The sequence below is a fragment of the Octopus bimaculoides genome, chromosome 4 (assembly GCF_001194135.2).
Source record: "Octopus bimaculoides isolate UCB-OBI-ISO-001 chromosome 4, ASM119413v2, whole genome shotgun sequence".
In the NCBI taxonomy this organism is placed as follows: Eukaryota; Metazoa; Mollusca; class Cephalopoda; order Octopoda; family Octopodidae; genus Octopus; species Octopus bimaculoides.
The window spans coordinates 83,865,599-83,879,517 of record NC_068984.1 but is presented as its reverse complement, the minus strand read 5'-3'; the positions used below and the strand labels follow the sequence as shown (position 1 = coordinate 83,879,517).

Below are 13,919 nucleotides of genomic sequence, written 5' to 3'. Positions count from 1 at the left end.
AGGAAGGAGAGAGAGGAAGGGGAGAGAGAGCGTGTGTGTGTGTGTGTGAGAGAGAGAGAGAGAGAGAGAGAGAGAGAAGTGAGAGAGGAAGAGAGAGAAGGGGAGAGAGAGAGCATGTGTAAATATAAATATACTAATTCAAGTGATAAATCATATTAAGCTTGTTTTGAAAAGTAAAATCACTCAAAAGCTGTAAAAAGTTGATAAAATCATTTTTACTTTTGCATTTTGTTTTTTTTCTTTCTGTTCTCTTTGTTTTGTTTTTCTTATTTTCTTTCCCTTTTTATTATTTTCTTTTTTCAAATTTTTTTTTAAACATTTTCTTTTTTTCTCTTTCAGCTTTATTTTTCTCATTTTCTTTTCCTTTTTGTTTAGTTTTCTTAAGTTACCAAATTATATTCTTGAATTCCATATCATAATCTTTTTTGCAGTAGAATTAAAAAAAAATTAAATCTAAGTAAATAAAACCTGAAAATACTAATAAAGAAACTAATCTCTAAAAAAATAGTATACATTTTCATTTTATACAGACTAATGTTTTTATCCATATATTTCTGTTGTGTGATAGCATACAGTGTTTGACCCATATTTTGTTTAAACCCTTGTACACCAAACAATTTTTTTCCTTAGCACTACACGAAATATAGCTTTGCTTAATTCACAAATAATAGTGGCTGTAACTGTCAATATAGAAGTATGTCTCCAATACATTCATAGTATTTGAGGAGTCCTCAATGTCATCTTTTGACCTGGTAGATATACCAGTCATATCACATGCTACTTTTTTTTTTTATAAAAGGAAGGAAACATTACATAATGTAGTTCTAGAATATAAAGAGACAGGATAGTCAAGAGTGGAACATGTGATCACAGATACCTCAGATGAGGATTTTCCAAACATTGGGCCATGGATCATTTGGTTCCAGGCCACACAGAAAGAATAAATTAAAAAATTTTTATTTCTATATCATTGACTATTGCAGATAGCAGGGTATTTTTGCATTATGTATGTATTATATATCATCATCATCATCAGTAGCATTTAATGTCCATTTTCTGTACTAGCATGGGTTGGACGGTTTGACCAGAGATGGTAAGCCCAGGGGCTACACCAGGCTCCACTATCTGTTCTTGCATGGTTTCCACATCTGGATGCCCTTCAAAAGCCAACCACTTCACCGAGTGTACTGGTTGTTTTTTATGAGGCACCAGCACCAGTGCCTTTCATATGGCACCAGCAGCAGTGCTTTTTATGTGGCACTAGTACCAGTGCTTTTTTATGTGACACCAGCATCAATATCAGTTGTAGTAATTAAATTATATATTATGGACTTTATTGTGATTTGTTACCTGCATGATCTCCAGATCCCTAGACAAAATTGTCTTGTATTAAACCAGTCCATGGTGCAATGAAAGGTTGGGGGCTGCTGCCTTGAATTAAACAACAGCAGCCATTCATATTATTTGGTACAGAGTTGAACTTATAAAACTTTGTTAATACCAGTTAAAATCCTTGAGAAAGGCATGAATGTTACACATACGAAATTAACGGTAAATAATAATGTTCAATTAGATCTTTTGAAGTATCATGGCTGAAGAATGAGATGCGGAGGTTCAGATTAGCTCTGATCAAGTAGATCTACTGTCGTTGTCAAAAAGCAATCCAGCTTTGACCATCTCATTTCTTTTCAAATATAGTGTATTTAGGATCATATTATCCAATATGTATACCCTTGGTAGGCTGTGATTTGAAGAAGGTTTGGCAGTTATTTCTTCTGAATTATGCACCATGTAAAGGGGTGTGAACAAAGTTGTTGTTGTTTAACCTCAAGTCTGCTCAGATTGAGTATAGTTATGATCAAAGATTACCAGCCATGACCATCCTGACTTTTTGTATATTAAGCACTACATTATATAAGATAGTAATGTGTCATCTGAGGGAAATTTGGCTAATATTTTTGAGGGCAAGCAGCTGTGTCTTGTTGTTGTTGCTGTTGTTGTTGTTGTTGTTGGTAGTGGTAGTTGTGTCATTGATGTTGTTTGGCCCATGTCAACCCTGATCAGACAGATCAATAATCAAAGGCATTCTAACCACAATTTTATTTTTGTGTTCTTCTCCCTGTGTACAGGGAACCCAGAGTCTTTTTGTCCAATAGGGTTTTTTTTAATTAAGACTGTGTGGTGTGATTTGATAGATGTTTGGCAGTTATTTCTAGCAGGTTAATCGATCATGCGGAGGCTCTTTTGTTAGTACTTTGCTTGTTGTTGGTAACAGTGTTGGTGTTGTTGATGATGATGACAGTGATGGTGGTAGTGTTTCTAATAGTAATAATGTCATTGGTGGTGATTGTGATGGTTAATGGTGGTAGTGATTTTGATTGTAGTGGTGATGGTTGATGATAGTGGTCAGTGGAAGTGTTGTTGAGGGTGGTGGTGGTGTTGTTGATAATGATAATGTTGTGGTTATTGCTATTGTTATTTGAGTCCAGATCAAGCTCAGTTATACATATTTAGAGACTAAATGGCTCAGAGATGAGCTTAAATTTCTGCTTAGCTAAACTATCACATTTGACAATGATGGAACAATAATGTCATCTGCATGAACATTACTGCATGTAAGTGTCAAGGAATGGCAGCAGTTTCAAGTAAGCTAAGTTTTAGATACTGTTCTTCATGGTCTCACTTTAGCAAAGTGTTTACTTTTTTATTTATATTTTCTTCATCTTCTACTTGTTTCACTCATGGGACTGGCCATGCTAGGCCACTGCCTTGAAGGACTGTAGTCAAATAAACTTACCCTAGTACTTAATTTTTATTTATTCTATCAGTCTTATTTGCCAAACTGCTAAGTTACATGGATGTAAACACACCAACATTGATTGTCAAGCAGTGGTGGGGGACACACACTCTCACATGTGCTCATATATACAACAGGCTTCCACATGACTTCTGTCTACCAAATTCACTCATGAAGCATTGAAACCAAACTTTTGTATGAGCGTGTGTGTGGATATGTATCACTAGGCATGTGTATCCTTGTACCTGTGTGCATGTATGTATGCATATCTATGTACTGCCTAGTCTACATCATTGATCTCTCTGATAACCTCTTACCCCTTTAACACTCATATCACTTGCCCCTCTATTTCTTGTCCCTTGCACTACACATTTCTAACACTCACCTATCAATTGCCCACATGACTGTCAACCATGTCCCTTTTACCCATGCCTTTATCTCTCTGGCTTTGCATCATGTACCCAAGCATCTATTCTCATCTCTCACTTCATCTTGTCAATCACACTGATCTATGCAGTTGGTTAAACTAAATATAGCAGTGGTTGTCTCTTCTGTTTGACATGTATCACACTCTTCATTGCTCATTTCCCGTTTGTTATACATTGCATTCTTTTACCCAGATCTTTATTGCTCATCTACTGTTTCTCATCAGTGTATTTTTTCACCCATACCCATTGCTCATCATTCAATCACTCCCTCCTTTACTCAGTTTTCACTGTACTATGATGCTCTAGTGCAACTGAAGATAGCAGTAGATCTCTTCTGTTTAGTGTACATTGCTTTCAGCCAGGATGCAACTGCATCTCTTCCTATCCTCTCCCCATTACTCCTTTGTATTACTCACTGGCACAGGACCTACCAACATTCCATTCATCATGCCACCACCCACCTCACTCAAATTCTTCAGCTCATCTCACTGTGTATGGATAGGTGGTTACACTGAGCCACTTGTGCCCAGTTCACTCTATCGGCATCCTCTCCTCCTGTATTGCTTATCATCACTCCGTGTTACTCTGTCTGCTAGTGTACTCTTATTCCTTTTTCTCTCACATATCCTGGTTCACAGACTTTCATCACCTCCTTGTCATCTCAGTCATACAGCCTTGAATATTTGTACCTATCTCAGAAAAATGAGTGCTCCTCTAATTCATTACACCATCATATCTCTCTCTCTCTCTCATCATATCATTTATGCCCCTTTCACTCTGTAAAGAGGCAGCTAAATGAGCAGACATAGTGTAGTGAGGTCAACTTTAATTGCAACCAGGACATGGCTAACTTTCTAATGCTAGTGTCAAGGAAAATACATCCAGTATACTCTGTAAAATTGTGAGGACATATTTTTCTAGTTCTGGTGACATGAAAAAGCTACCCAGTTCACACTGTAAAGTTGTTGATGTATGGGTATCTAGCAATAGAAACCAAATATAAATGAAACACGAGCAAGATGAGGTACCCCATTACTCATTCAACCCATGGACAGATGTAGAATAGATGATGATGATGATGATAATGATGATATATATATATCTATATAATATCTGGAGGAGTGGGACATGACCTAGACATCTATATAGTTAATCAGGTTGTCCAGGAAGAGGTTATAACCTATGACTGGTGTAGCAACTGCTACAAAGGTAAAGGTAATGCTATAGACAGAAGTAATTACTGAGATATCAAATTACTGGACCAGGTCATGAAAGTTACAGAAATGGTCATAGCTCAACTAGCTTGGAAGAAACTTAACTTACATTACATGCAATTTGGTTTTGTGCCAAGGAGAAGCACTACTGATGCTACCTTTCAAGTAAGACAACTACAGGAAAAGCATTTAGCAAAAAATAAACTGCTGTATGGGGCATTTGTTGATATGGAGAAAGCCCTTGTTCTCTCATCTGATGGTCAATGCAGAACCTAATAGTAGATGAGTGTCTGAGAAAGCTGTCCAAGCCACATACAAGGATATTGTTAGAAAAGCGAAAGCTGGCAATGAGTATAGCAACAAATTTAGTGTGCAAGGAGTTCACTAAGGATCAGTTCTCAGCTCCCTCGTGTTCATTATAGTCCTCTAGGCCACCAGGCCATAAGAGAGGAATTTAGGACTAGTTGACTTTGGGAGCTCTTCTATGCTGATGACCTTGTTCTTATAGCTGAATCTCTACTTGAATTAGAGAAGAAATTTCAGGTGTGGAAGGAAGGACCAGAATCATAGGGCCTTAAGGTTAAATTGGCAAAGATTAAAGTATTATTAAGAAGAAAAGCAGAGAAATTACTAGTGCCTTCAAAGAAATGACTCTGTTCAATATTTAGAAAAGGTGTAAATAAAAATTCCATATGGTGTACCCATGCAAGCTATGGGCACATAAAATGTGCAGTGGAATCACAGGAACATTAACAGAGAAAATTGTCATTGTGTGTGGCAGATGTGCAGGTGCAATAAACACTAAAAATGTACCGGGCATAAACTTCCACAAATTTTTTAGAGGCAGTAGATATTTACCTAAGTGACCAAATTAGCAATGGAGGAAGTTGTTCTGAAAATGTAGCTACTAGAATAAAAACCAGCTGGGCAAAGTTCAGAGAGCTATTACCTTTGTTAGTAACAAAGGGCTTCTCCCTCAAAGTGGAAGGCAGATGGTATGATGCATATGTATGAACAGCTATGCTACATGGCAATGAAACAGGGGCTGTGACTACAGATGACATGCGAAAACTTGGAAGAAATGAAGCTAGTATACTACACTGGATGTGCAATGCAAGTGTGCATGTACAACAAAATGTAACTGTTTTAAGAGAAAAATTGGATATAAGAGGCATCAGGTGTAGTGTACAAGAGAGAAGGCTGCACTTGTATGGTCATGTGATGCATATGGATGAGGACAGCTGCATATGAAGTGCTGATCTCTAAATGTGGAGGGAACCTTTAGAAGAGGAAGACCCAGGAAGATGTGGAATGAAGTGGTGAGAAATGATCTTCAGATGTTGAGCCTCACAGAGTTGACAAAGGATAAAGACAATTTGCTGTGCTTGAGAAGACCAGGCCAGTTTAGTAAAACTGAGGCCATAAAGGCATGTCATCTATGCCCATGCCCCTCCCCTTCACACAATCCTCCGCTACCCATGCTCATCACAAGCTGCATTCCCCTCCACCCTCCCTCACATAACTACCTGCATACAGTATGGCTCCATTGAATCTCTTCCCCAAAACATATCCTTCTAATATCCATTCCCTCAACTTGTGCATTACATTCCCCTCTTCTCCATCTACCATTATCTTTTTGCAATCTTGTGAATGTACTCATCCAGTTAGCCGCTCCATGTCTCAGTCCACTCTCCCTAATTTGTCACATCTCTCTCTCCTCACCCGAGATAGCTTTGTTTCCCCTGCAATTTAAGACTCTTTTCTTTTGTCCCTCCAAACTACTCTCCACCAATCAGTTGAGGGGTCTTCTTGTCTTGCAAATTACTTGGTGACCTCAGTGCTGCTGGTGCTATGTAAAAAGCACCCAGTATACACTGTAAAATGGTTGGCGTTTGGAAGAGCATCCAGCTGTAGAAATCATGCCAAAGTAGACAGCAGAGCTTGGTGCAGTCATCTTTTACTTCCTCCCGAAACCACCTTAAATCATGATGATGATGATAATAAATATATATGTATATATATGTGTGTGTGTGTGTGTGTGTGTGTATATATATATATATATATATATATATTGTTAAATATTATATCTATATGCACAATATACATATACATATATACGAGTGGGTACTGAAAAGTTTTTGGTTTTGGGTAAAAGAAAATACAAGAATATCAGTTAATTATAATTTCATTCAACATATTCCCCTCTCAGATTCACATACTTATTGCAGGGGTCCTTCAGTTTTTCTAAGCCATGTAAAAGAACTCGGAAGGCTGGGCCTCCAGCCAGGCCTTTCGCGACACCCTTAAAGCCAATAACTTTTCAACACCCCCTCGTATGTACAACATACATATATTCATATAATACTTATATATAAAATTATACATATATATAGAGAGATTCTATAATTTAAATACATGATTTTTGAAACTACTAATTCGGATATCTTTCACACGTGGTGCAACTACAACAGGGTGCCAAGTTTAATAGACTTAAGGGAAAAGTGAGTGTAGATTGCTTTGACATTCAGACATATTTCAAGGGCATTGGCGGCAAAATAACTGCAAGCGGGAATCGAAACTGGATCGCGTACTTGTTTCGACTAGAGCTTACATTCTTTTCCTTTAAAGTTTAGTTTTAGGAACGAAGAAAAAAAAAAAAAGAGTAAAATTCATGAAGCAGAATTTATTTATTAAAGTCGATGATTCACACCCTAACTACTCGGAGTTACGCGCAAAGCGTTCATGGTTGTGTGTGTGTAATAACAATAGTTCTTGACTAGAATTCGAGCTCGGCAACTCTTACCATATCAGAAGAGCGTGCATTGAGATGTGACTGTACTACTTTCTTCTTTCAGTATTTGTTTACACGCAATATCAATTTTAATTTACGTAAATATATTAGAGATATTGACAACTCATTCAACCATCTATACACACACACACATACATATATAGAGACAGATATAAATATAGATGTGTGTGTGTATACACACCTGTGTGGTTGTTTGTGGATAAAGCGGCGAATATTTAGAAGAGCTTTCAACATGTGAAGAAAGCGCATCAGGTTGTCACTGGGACAACGAACAAAAGAAAAAAATTTTTTTGCAAACAATGGCGGCAGAACTATAAAGAAACTGGGGAAGGGAAGAGGAGAAGACTGCAACGAGAGAGGGGGAGAGAGATGGAGAAACGAGAAAGATGAAGGAGTAATAAGAAGTGAAAGAAAGGCGGAGGTAGGAGAAAATTTAAAGTCAGAATGAGGTGGAGGAAAGGAGTAGAGATAGAGAGGGTGTGGCCAAGAAAGATGGAGATGTAAGAGGGAGAGTTACAGTAAGAGTAAAAGGCGAAAAGAAAAATAAGGCGGGGAAGAAGGTTGAATCGGAGAAATAAAGAATACGGAACAGCAGGCTGTAAGGAGAGGTTCGATGGAGAGAAAGAGAATAATAGAATAAAGTAAGATGATGTTTAAAAAGAAAGGAAATAAGACTGAAAACTGAAGGGGTAGAATGACGAGAAGTCGAGTCAAGAAAGAAAAACACGAATATAAAGTGAAACGAACACAGTGAGGGGTGAGAATTTTTAAAAAATGGGTGGTAGATGCAGAGAAAATATAGAAATGACACAGGAAACGACGAAGGAATGAGTGAAGAGTGGATCAAAGAAATAAGAGAAGACAGAAGTCTGAGAATATAGTGAAGAAAATGAGGGATATGTAATGTATGAAGGGAAAAGGAACGAAGGGGAGAATAAAGGAAGCTAAAAGGAGAGAGGTGAAATAGAGAAAAATCTAAAGAGAGTGAAATAAACGAGGACAAAATAGTTGTAAAGAGAGGAGGGATGAGGTAAGCCGGAGAGAGGGTGGAGGATAGGGGAAGAGTGAAAGGAAGAGGAGTAAGGATCGGAGTGAACGAGTGAAAGGCAGAGGAAATGGCTATGAAGAAGTTGCGAACTCCAGTGAGAAATATAAGAATGAAGTGCGACGGAGCTAGAGGGTGGAAAAGAAAGAAAGCTTGAAAGTCAAATAGGAAAGGCCGAGCTATAGAAGCGAAGTTAATAAAATAGTGACAAATAGTAATAATTCTGAAGTAAATTATTAAAAATGATAGAAATCGAAACAAGAATCTTGTGAAAGTACACACATAAAAAAAAGAGACGTGTTGACAAAAAAGCTAAAGCTAGCTGAAGGAAATGAACACAAAGAAGAAAATAACATTATATGAAAGGTATTATTACTGAGATAGTTATTGAAAGAATCAAATATGGTAAAGAAACTGAAAGTTAGGAAGGAAAATGTTGAAGAGTTTACAGATCGAAGAAACTAATAAATACATTGAAATATAGCAGAAATACGAACGTCAGAAAGAAGAGGGTGGGAAAGGACGAATAAAGAGTATTGGGAGCAGAAGGGAAAAAAAGTATGAGGGGAATTTAGTGACGTTGAACGTGGATGCAATTTGAGTAGGATTTAGAGATAGAGACAGATAGAAAAAGAGAGATAGTGATTGACAAGGTCGGAAGGAGAAGAGGAGGAGGAGGAGAAATTACTGAGTGAAGTATAGGGGATATTTAGTGACATCAAGTGTGACGTTGAGTGTGGATGCAATTAGAGTAAGACGAAAGAGCGAGAGAAAGGAAGAGAGTAGAAGAACGAATTGAAGAAGGAGGTAAACATTACTCGCTCAAAACAGTAGCAGGTGAATGAGTGAAAGAAAGAGTGGAAAAGCTTAAGTACTAAGAAAAGAAGACTAGTAAAATCATACAGAGGAGGGTTTAACAGATCAGTGAAGGAAAGAGTATATAAATAAAGAAGTGGTAGCAATTATGGTAAAGAAGGGGAGGGATGTGATGGAAACGGAAACTTGTAGAGCTGAGAGACAGCATGGCAAACTGTCATGGCGCAAGTTGTGAAGTTAGTATACGCTTCACTCATAACCGACTCCATTTCAACCTTTATTAGACTTTTACCGAAGTAAATTAAAAATCTATATTGCTGCATGCCATAGTATTATTATTCATGGGAAGATATTAAATATTAAAAAGAAAAGAAAAAAGAATCAATCAGGTAATAAGAGAAAATATTTCCTTTTTCATGGAAGACAGCTACTCAATTCTCTTTGGGGAATCTAATATAAAACGCCACGTGTCTCAACGCAAAATCACGTCTAAAAAGAATAATTCTTCAGTTTTTAAAAAGGGGCAATATTTTCTGGTTAGGAATTAGATCATTATGTAAGAAAACCCCCCAATTGTTTTCCAATCATCTAATTTTTTTTCGCACATAATTTCATTATACTCCCTCCCTCCCATGGTAATTAGAAAGCAAATCATCGATTAAACACTAAACAGGTAAAAATCTAATAACAGAAAATTCGAAATTTTATATAAGAAAAATCATTGTCTTGGATGCTTAAACTTAAAAAAAAAATTTGATATATTATGGAAAATGAAGTAGAAATCGATAGGTTTTAGGGTGGGCAGTAGCTTGTCTGCAAGTTGAAAATCAACGATAGACACACCCAACTGCCGAAGAAGTGAAAAAAATAAACAAGATAAAAAATAAAAAAAATTCTAGGTAAGATTTTCTGAAGCCAACCGGAGCACTTTTCATTACGGCGGGTGTTAGAGCTGCAGTTGTAATAACTGAATGTTCTCCCTCCCCATTATGTCCGTCAGGCATGAAATTTTTCTTGATGAATTTCTACACCCTCCTACTGTATACATTTATTTTCATTTTGATGGACGAAAAGAAAAAAAAAATTGGAAGGAGTTGAAAATAAACAGACGCATGCATAAATAACGTCTTATATATACATCTATATATATATATATATATATATACACACGGGTGGTCGATGTTAATGGTTGACTGTGAGTGTATGTATATATATATATATATATATATTATATAACGTTCGATATATGCGAAAGAAGTCACTTGTAGAGATGCGGAGAGAGAGAAAGGCAGATATAGATAGAAACAAGGGAAATAAGATTGAGAGATGCATAGGGGCAGAGCGAATAAGAGAAGAGTGATAAAATGGGAGCGAGATGCTTAGCAGTGGTCGGAGAAAAACGAAGAGAGAAATTTAATAAAACGAAGAAGAAAAGCAGATAGAGAGAAGAGTGAGTGAGTTTTTAAATAAAAAAAGTAAGAGAGCAATTGTCTCTTGAGACGTCGAAGAAGAGTAAAAAATAAGTAAAGATACTCAGCTTGAAGAGAGACAGAATGACTAAAGTGTGACGAAATAGTGAAAGACAGAAAGGACTGGCATAGAAGAATAAAAAGACAAGTTTATTAGTATGTCGATGATATTGATGGCAGCAAGCTGTGTTGAATGGGCCACGTAAATATGACAGAGAAGATAAAAAAAGTCACTTTTTAGTTCATCTATCTACCTTTCTATCTATCTTTCTATAAACACACACTCAGAAATCAAGATTATTGTGGTTGTCTTAGTTTCTTAAAGTAGCACTAAATAGAAGAAACAGCGCCAACTATGGCTCTGTGTGTAATATATATATATACACACACACACACACACACAACCATATAAACTGTACAACCGTCAATCCTAACTAAACTACCAATAGATTTAGAGTAATAACTCGGGTACGGCGTTGCTACTATCTGCGACATTGGTGTCGCTTGCAAGAAACCCTTGGGAGAAAGAACTCGGCTTGTCTCGTGGCCACACCGAAGACCGCTGCAAACATCGGATAAAGGATATGGTTACATATATAATCTTCAGTGTATATTTGTATTATTGTTTATAAGCAGTAAACATGGGTAAATGTCACAGATTACCGACTTCAGATGAGAGCCATTTCTTTGTGGGGCGTTATGTAGAGCAGCAACAGCTTACTATCATAACTATCTTTATTAGTTCATCCATATACTATATTTTTTATAAACATTTCCACCTTCCATCATAATAACTGTCGATTCCAGAGCAGGAAAGCTTTTGTAAATTATGTTATGAAATCTTACTAATGTTAGCTATCGTCCATACGTTATTCTGGTATCGATCTTTGTGGTGGTTGGTAGTGGACAGGATAGGAAGTGGCTTGGTTACACACACACACACACAAAAAGAAAAAAAAAATGGAGAAATTGTTTGCAAACTAAAAAAAACAGAACGGAACTTAGACTCTCCTCTAGAAATGTAATTCGCCTGGTTTCTATTACCAAGAAAATTTCGTTAACTGTAATTCATCTATGGAAAAAGTAGAAAAGTATTTAATTTCATCCCATTACGTGCGCACGTCAATTGGCTACATACACATACTCAAAATGGATATAGATGTATATTATTTTTGTTTGCATATTTAGTAAATAAAATAGGAAGATGTGACATTAATGCGTTTCAAGGACTTTAGAAACTTAAGCTTCCAGCTTTATTAGAATCTCAGCCGGATCGCTGATTTTATTGCATTCAGAACTCTGACACACTCATGAAACTACAGGGTACGCCATACACAAACCCATTATATATATATATATATATATAATGAACGTATGGCGTATTTATTTTATATACGTAATATATCCTAAAACAACAGTGCACAATTAAAGAGTCCATAAATGGAAGATTTAAGTAAAATATCTACAACTCTGGCTAGAGTTTCTCCAAACGAATATTGGATAAAATATATAGCTATTAAATTCTGTCCACATAAATTTGTTCACTATATGGTCAAAATGTGTCCGCTATAAAGCATCGAAAAGAAGAGAAAGTTAATAAAAAGAATTAAAAACAAACAACACTAATACGAGTGGCAAGTCATACATAGTCAAAGGGTGGAATTAGTTTGAGTAACGACCAGAAACGTTGTTAATCACTACGTGGACGATAAGGGTGGAGCGACTGAAGTGAAGGCTTGCCACTCGACATTTAACCCTGCATCTCGCTTTTCACTCCCTCCACCCATAAATGAATAATAAAGAGACAGGAGAAAACCGCTTCCATTCGGCGGCAGCACACTGTTGCATTGGCATTCATTAGAATTCAAAATAGCCTAGCTGGCTACAAAAAATCCCTGCCCTTTAAACCAACCAGCCATATCAGTCAAACTGTCCCATATTAGTTTTCTAAACCGTTATTATTATTCGCTAATAGATAAATCGTCTCAGAAGGAGTATAAAAGAAATGCGTCAGACAAGTACTAAGTATTGATATAGGAAAACAATAATTGATGGAGTTGTAAATAAAAAAAATAAATAAATAAAAATTTCATTAAATGTCATAATTACTTCCCATATACTGGACAACAGGTTAAATAAACTTTGATGCTTTCTCTTTTTCTTTCTTTCGGGATTTAATTTTTGAGCTGCTGAGTTTTCAAGTAAATTTCAGCCGATAATACTTGCATCTGAGGAAATTCTTAGTAAATTTAAGCTCTTCATGAATATAACTATTAAATATAGGCATAGATAGGGCGGGTGAAATAATGCAGCTTAATACATACACGCAAATATTATACCTATATAATTCTACTCAGTTATTACTTACAACCTGGCCTCAATATTAGCAAACTGGTATAGTGTGTGCATCTAAATCGGATAGTATTTCACTTTTTGTGATAAACACCCACCCATATAACTATAGAAACGTATGTATATATATTTGAAGGAAAATTAAAGACCTCGTCCAGGACAAAAATATGTACCATCCGAACTGCCTAAGTACTATATCAATATGTTCAAAATATTCTGTCAATCATTATACAAATACTTTTCTCCTAGAATAATTTCTTATACGCAAGCTCTTTATTCATTTATTATCATGAAATAAAACAGATTTTCATCCCACCGGTACGCCATGTTGGGCCGAATGAGAAACTTTGCTTAATGACCAGGGAGGTGAGGAAGGGTCGAAAGGTTAACTTGTTATCCACGTGTACTGAACTCTACTGTTTCGAATATACTCATTTTTATTCTTCCCAATAATTTTCAGCGAAGCTTACATTGTTTTTATTTATTATTATTATTTTAGAAGCGGGCTAATTTTTTCATTTATTGAAAAAAAAAGATGCAAAATATAATTAAGAGATTGTTGTTTAATTTTGTTTCTTTCCTGTATTAATTTATAATTGAAACAAACTGTCAGTTTCAAACAGCCCCAGCAATCAAAAGAAAAAATATTTCACGCACCCACATTAGATTTATAATTTGTTATGATTTTAAACTGGTAGAAATATGAAGTTTTAGGTTAAATTAGACATTTGTTAAAATGTCTAAGTCTAAAACTTCATGCAATAAAAGGTACTTATTAATCTCAATATTTTATTTTCAACCCATTTTGCCAAAAATATTTCCAAAATTCATATTGATGAATTGAATAAATCATATCCACAATAGTTTTTAAGCACGCAAAAAAGCAGAAAGGGGGAAATAAAACTCAGTCATGGTCTGAAGTTGATTTTTTAAAATAGGATTTTGGTTGACATTCACTGGTGTGTGGCCATCGAAAATGAAGCAAC

General features: G+C 36.0%; 1 long non-coding RNA gene across 1 annotated transcript in view; it reads right to left on the bottom strand.

The window, feature by feature from the left end:
• LOC128247601 (uncharacterized) overlaps positions 1–13,460 on the bottom strand; it is a 27,180-nt gene extending 13,720 nt beyond the window's left edge. The window contains exon 1 of the long non-coding RNA XR_008263949.1: positions 12,691–13,460. This is a non-coding gene — a long non-coding RNA (uncharacterized LOC128247601). The remainder of the gene's footprint in view (positions 1–12,690) is intronic.
• Positions 13,461–13,919: the final 459 nt, after the last annotated feature.